General features: G+C 48.9%; 1 pseudogene; it reads left to right on the top strand.

Annotated features, from left to right (window-relative positions):
* Positions 1-700: 700 nt before the first annotated feature.
* Positions 701-1265, top strand: LOC132590026 (protein Tob2-like; annotated as a pseudogene).
* The last annotated feature ends 5279 nt before the right edge of the window (positions 1266-6544 follow it).

The raw sequence follows: 6544 nt of genomic DNA, 5'->3' as shown, positions 1-6544 counted from the left end.
AGACAGCTGCCCTCGAGTGAGATGCCAACAGGGAGACTCCCATCTGCCTAGTAAGCCGATGCCAACAAGCTCTACCGGCAGGCACAGAGCCATTAAGACGTGTGGGGTGGTGGAGGCCAGATTCTTGTAGAAATGCCGGTGTGCAGCCCACCAGATTTATTTGCCCACCAACCGCGAAATCGCAGGTAGCCTTTGTGGCTCAGTTGGCGTCAGATATCAGGCGAAGGCAGCAGGAAGCTGAGTCCAGCCTGAAGGAGATTAGAAGATTGCTGTTCAGTAAGAGGCAAGGCTATGGGCATCAAGCCAAACAACTAGCCCGAGAAGTGAAAGGCCCGTAGAGGAAACTGTGGGTTGAAGAGCTGCCTGAATAGCTTTCCCTGTGCTGCAAAGTTAAAAGGGGAAAAAGACCTCTGAGGTGCCAGGCACCTGGGTTTCCACAAGAAGTAATGCCGTCCCGAAGCAAACCTATCAAGCAGGTCCACGAAGGGGAACCCCACGAAGGGAAATCGGCTGGCATCAAGGCACCAGAGAGAAGTTCTCCAGAGGCAAGTCCTCTGCCTCTGGTCAGCTTACCTTCCCAGAAGAATCCCCCATCAGCCATGTGGGAGCCCCCTCAGCCATCTGATGCCCTTTCCCAATTTCCGAGCCATGACCGAGCTCATAAGAGAAGTGATTTGAGCATGTTTGTTGAGAGGGAAGGATGCATCTTGAAATCCAGGGTGCTCTGAGTTTCATCACCCTTCACTTGTATAACAAGCTCCCGCGGAGACGCGTTGACCAGTTTGGGGCAGAGCTAGGACAGCTGCTACAGAAGAAGTTTGAAGGCCATTGGTACCCAGAACAGCCCCTGAAGGGTTCAGGCTATCGCTGTGTTCACCTTGGAGAGGTAGTGGACCCTATAGTGGGACTAGCGGCCAAGAGGAGTGGACGGACTATAGGGGATGTGCAGGCTAGTATCCCTGCAAGACTGTTTGGATTGACCCATTTGAAGTTTCCTACCAACTTGGGAAAAAGGGCCAGTCGAGACCGTGCACCTGAAGGACAGTAAGAGTTGCAGCATAACAGAGGTGCAAAATAAGAACAAGAGCCGGCTCAACCCTGAGGCCCAGGCATTTGTCCCCATTAGAAGTCAGAACATCTTCTTGTCCAGCTCCCCTCCTCCATTTTCTGACCAGTTTCTTGGCCTGACCTTCACCGCCGCTACTTTTGCAGCCACCAAGTTTGGCTCAACTAAAGCGAAGAGATGCAGCAAGAGGCTGACTTAGGAAATTGTTCACCCAGAGACATGAAGGATTGACTGTAGAGTTTGCCTAAATAAGCTTTCTTCTTGTGCAGTTTGTTGAAAAGTGGTGCTAGGCGAGACAATCGGAAAATGGCAGAGAGAATGTCACCGTCCTCGCCACCGAGGCCTACGCAAGAAGCCCAGGTAGACGTCTGTCCTGATTGGAGCCATGAGCTGGAAGAAAATACTTCCCATGAAGTCGGTCGTAGGGAGCGAGCCAGAAAGACAGCAGCTCCAGCCCAGAACGGGTCCGGAAAGAAGCACGGAAAGAAGGCGATTGCAAAGACCTTCAACACTCAGGAAGGTACCTACAACCTTGAGATCAAGGGGCGAAGCTGGTTTATGATGTTCAAGAAGTTGAACGACGCCCTTGAGTTCAAGGATGCCCAGGGAGACCTCAAAACGGGGAAGAAAACCGCGAAGGCCCGTAATGGAGACAGAGGGTCCCGAGACGGTCAAGAAGAGGTGAGACCTCGACTCCCGGGTACGCCAAGGGCCATGCGACCACCCTTAGCACGTGACGAGTGCGCCTGGTGCCGCAGATTTGGCCATTGGATCCATTCCTGCCCAGCCGCCCCTCCCCAATGTCGAGGGAGAGGAAGAGGAAGAATGATTGACCACCATTGGCATGCTATGCGTGAGCCAAGGGTCATGAAAGTAGCTACAGGATGGTATCTCGCCCCTTACAAGCGGGACCATGATGTCAGCGACGAGGCCAAAGCTGATTCTGAACCAGAGAAAGATGGCCACGAAAACACCAAAGGCCCGGAAGAAGCAGCTGGCCCGGTCCCAGAACAGGATGTGGCCCTACAAGAGCCTCTTCAGGAAGAAGAGAGCCCGGAAGAAGGCCTGGAAGAGAGTCCCATTTGCTAAATCTTGTGTGAAGTCACAAAGGGGGGACCCTTACAAGTGATTTACAGTTTGTGTACCCTTTGAAGTAACCTTTTGATTTATGTTTGCGACAATTCTTTCCCTTGCTGAAGCAGCAGCTCTGTGCAGAAGATTTGTTTATCTATGGATCAAGTTATTTGAGCAGCCCCAGAAGAAGAAGGTAGGATAATTCCTGGGAAAGAGGAGTGGTCAAAATGTGTCACAAGCTAGTTTTAGCCTGACCCATTGCCTAGTGCCTTGTTCACACTGAAATGCTTACTGAAATGCCTAGCAGGAGTAAGATAGGCTTGAAAGATTAAGTTCTTCAAGATTTTGTTTATGAGAGTCCTTTAGTGACGAGTGAATGAGAAAACCCAGCCCCCCCAGAAGGAAATGGTTTATGTTATGATGGAAATAGGCTTGTATTGAGTTTTGTATTGTTTTTGGCTATACAGTCTAATCAGAGTTTTCCTAGATAGGCTTTTCAGGTGCAGTTTGCTCCCAGATCTGGTTGCTTGGAAACTAACCTCTGGGTCCCGCTCACTGGAAACGGTGGGACTCACAGGCAGCTTGAGAAGAGGGTCAACTGAAGATTCCATTGACCCCGACCTCTGGACCCTAGCCTACCGGCATGGCTGGGTTCACAGGCAGCTGAGACAACCCTTGGAGAAGCCACCAGCTGATCAAGTTGAAAACTTATAGTTAGCCTAGACAGTATGATGTTAGCAGTCAGGCTGAATTTTTGTTGTATTCCTCTTAATATGTATAATTGTTTATGGCTGTATGAGATGCATGCTCCAAGGCTTGAAGGCTCTAAAGAGAGCTCACAGGGAACGACCCATGCACTGGTCCCCGAAACGAGTAGACTCAATATATGAAGAGATGAGATCCATTAGACAGCGATATAGCTAGGATCAGGAAAACCGTGATAAATCAGGATTTTCCTGAAAGGGGGGAGATATAGCAGGACCCCAGAATAAATGTTTTAATAATCTATAAATCATAATCAACATGTGTGATAGCAGAAATACAGGCTTTTGATAAGGCAAACACAAGGAGCTGTTTTAGCAATACACAAGCAAAGCTTCAGCAGAGTGAGAAAAGAGGAACTAACCCCAGCAGGATGTGAACTGATTGTTGAAATACAACCACAAACTTCTGTTGTTTACAACAAAGGAACTGAGATCTGTACCATTTGGAAAGTCCCGACCCGTACTGGTACTTAAGTCAAATATGGCTCTAAGTATAAGCCAACCGGCTCTAACCGGCTCGGCCCTCGTAAGATGCGATCATAACTCCCATCCTGGACCATTTTTACTGATACATCGGTACTGATAGTCAAATAGACGACTGTAAGTGGGTACAAGTGATTATAATGGGAAAGCCCATAGGCTGGTACTGATGGGTGAAGTGAAGACCAGAACTGGAGACAGAACTGAAGGGACTAACTGCAGGGGAAGTGTCATGAGTGGTGTAAAGAAGGAAGATGTATGAAAAGGGGGAAGTATGCTACTAGTATAAAAGCGTCAGTACTGTAATAGGGCTATAAAAGCTGTGATTTTTCGGTGCTCAGGGCTCAGTCTCTCAGTCTCTCCTGAGAGTCTGTAGCCCGTGTACATGGGCCCGGTGCACGTTAAATAAAGAAAGCTGTTTTCCTGACTTCGCCGTCTGTTGCCTCTGTGATTGATCCAACTGAAATTGGTAACGTATAGCTCTCCTGCTACACCATGAGTTCTGCAAGGGAGAAAAGGCAGCTACTAAATCTTTTAAATGAGTTTTAACATGCAGCTGATATCTGTGGTCTACAGTAAAGACAAGTCATTAAGACAACTACCACCGGTGTTCCCTCTAAGCTGAGTTAGCGTGAGCTAGCTCATAGGTTTTTAGCCTCCAGCTAACACATTTTTGTCTTAGCTCAGGAAGGATGACCCCAGAGCACAATAACTTATGCAGTAGCTCACAAGTTTAATGCCAGTAGTTCACTATCCTGCAGGGGAGATGTTCCTGAATAGGTCTGGAAAGCTGTTTGCACCAAGCTAAAAACGAGTCTCCTTGCACGGGAAAAGGCAGGGGTGGGATTCTAGCAGGAAGCTCCTTTGCCTATTCGGCCACACACACCCTAATGTAGCCAGTCCTCCGAGAGCTTACAAAAAAGAGCCTCATCAGCTCTTGGAGGATTGGGTACATCCGGGGGGTGTGTGGCCTAATATGCAAAGGAGCTCCTGCTAGAATCCCACCCCGGGGGACAGCATGTGGCAGAGGCTAAAGCTGGCTCCATGGAGCTGAATCGGAGCCCTTGGAACGCCTCTAGTTCAAAGCAGGACAACCTTTGCCCTGCCCTGCGACTGGAGCATCTTCAAGGACGGATCCGGGGCCCTTCTGCCTCCGACGCAGCCGCCCTTTTGATTTCTCACGTTCTCTGCAGTTGCACCTTAGGCCGGACCGAGCACTCTGCTCTTTGCGCTGTTGTGCGCAGTTTTATGGTGGCTGCACAGGTAAGGCTCCTGGGGAGGAGCTGAGGACAAACGTTCCCTCTAGTTAGTCTGTTACCTGTGTTTCGATCAGTTGCCGCTCACGGTTTTTAAAGTTTCCAGCACAAGAGGGTTTTTATGTACGTGGCACTGAGCATCGCACGAGAAACCTCCACGAAGACCCAAGGTCCGTCGCTCCCCATCTCTCGCGGCCAAGGCAGCAGGTGTTTCCATGCTTGCACGCTCCCTCGTGCATGTCGCGATCTCCCAGACGCTCAGCGTTGCTACCCAGAGTCCCTTCGGACCCCAGAGAATGAAAAGAGCTGGGCCCAGGCCGATCAGCTCTTGCGGCTTGCTTGGGGTTATCGGCAGTAGTGGATTGTAATTTGACTCTCTGGGTCTCTTTTTTTCTCAACACCGTGCTGAGACCCAATCTCTTCCAGTGTGGCTACTCATTGTGCCTCTGTATGTTTGTAGCAGGGATGCTTTTGCCTATTAGGCCACGCCCCCCTGATGCAGCCAATCCTCCAAGAGTTTATAAGGCTCTTCGTAGAGGGCCTACGGTAAACTCCGGGAAGATTGGCTACATCAGGGGTGTGTGGCCTAATATGCAAAGGAGCTCTCCTAGAATTCCACCCCTGCATATTAGGCCATGCCCCCCTGATGCAGCCAATCCTCCATAAGTTTATAAGGCTCTTCGTAGAGTGCCTACTGTCAGCTCCAGGAGGATTGGCTACATTAGGGGGTGTGGCGTAATATGCCAAGGAGTTCTTGGTTCAAAAAAACAAAAGCAGCTCTGCTTTAAAGTTTAGCCTTTGCTCAGTGTTATTGGAGGTACATAAGAACATAAGAACATAAGAGAAGCCATGTTAGATCAGGCCAATGGCCCATCCAGTCCAACATTCTGTGTCACACAGCGGCCAAATATATATATATATATATATACATACACACACACACTGTGGCTAATAGCCACTGATGGACCTCTGCTCCATATTTTTATCTAACCCCTTCTTGAAGGTGGCTATGCTTGTGGACGCCACCACCTCCTGTGGCAGTGAATTCCACATGTTAATCACCCTTTGGGTGAAGAAGTACTTCCTTTTATCCGTTTTAACCTGTCTGCTCAGCAATTTCATCGAATGCCCACGAGTTCTTGTATTGTGAGAAAGGGAGAAAAGGACTTCTTTCTCTACTTTCTCCATCCCATGCATTATCTTGTAAACTTCTATCATGTCACCCCTCAGTCGACGTTTCTCCAAGCTAAAGAGCCCTAAGCGTTTCAACCTTTCTTCATAGGGAAGGTGTTCCAGCCCTTTAATCATTTTAGTTGCCCTTTTCTGAACTTTCTCCAATGCTATAATATCCTTTTTGAGGTGCGGCGACCAGAACTGCACACAGTACTCCAAATGAGACCGCACCATCGATTTATACAGAGGCATTATGATACTGGCTGATTTGTTTTCAATTCCCTTCCTAATAATTCCCAGCATGGCGTTGGCCTTTTTTATTGCAAACGCACACTGTCTTGACATTTTCAGTGAATTATCTACCATGACCCCAAGATCTCTCTCTTGGTCTGTCTCTGCCAGTTCACACCCCATCAACTTGTATTTGTAGCTGGGATTCTTGGCCCCAATGTGCATTACTTTGCACTTGGCCACATTGAACCGCATCTGCCACGTTGACGCCCACTCACCCAGCCTCAACAGATCCCTTTGGAGTTCCTCACAATCCTCTCTGGTTCTCACCACCCTGAACAATTTAGTGTCATCCGCAAATTTGGCCACTTCACTGCTCACTCCCAACTCTAAATCATTTATGAACAAGTTAAAGAGGATGGGACCCAGTACCGAGCCCTGCGGCACCCCACTGCTTACCGTCCTCCACTGCGAAGACTGCCCATTTATACTCACTCTCT

The sequence above is a fragment of the Heteronotia binoei genome, chromosome 21, assembly GCF_032191835.1.
Source record: "Heteronotia binoei isolate CCM8104 ecotype False Entrance Well chromosome 21, APGP_CSIRO_Hbin_v1, whole genome shotgun sequence".
NCBI lineage: Eukaryota > Metazoa > Chordata > Lepidosauria > Squamata > Gekkonidae > Heteronotia > Heteronotia binoei.
This window is presented reverse-complemented; position numbering and strand designations above follow the sequence as displayed.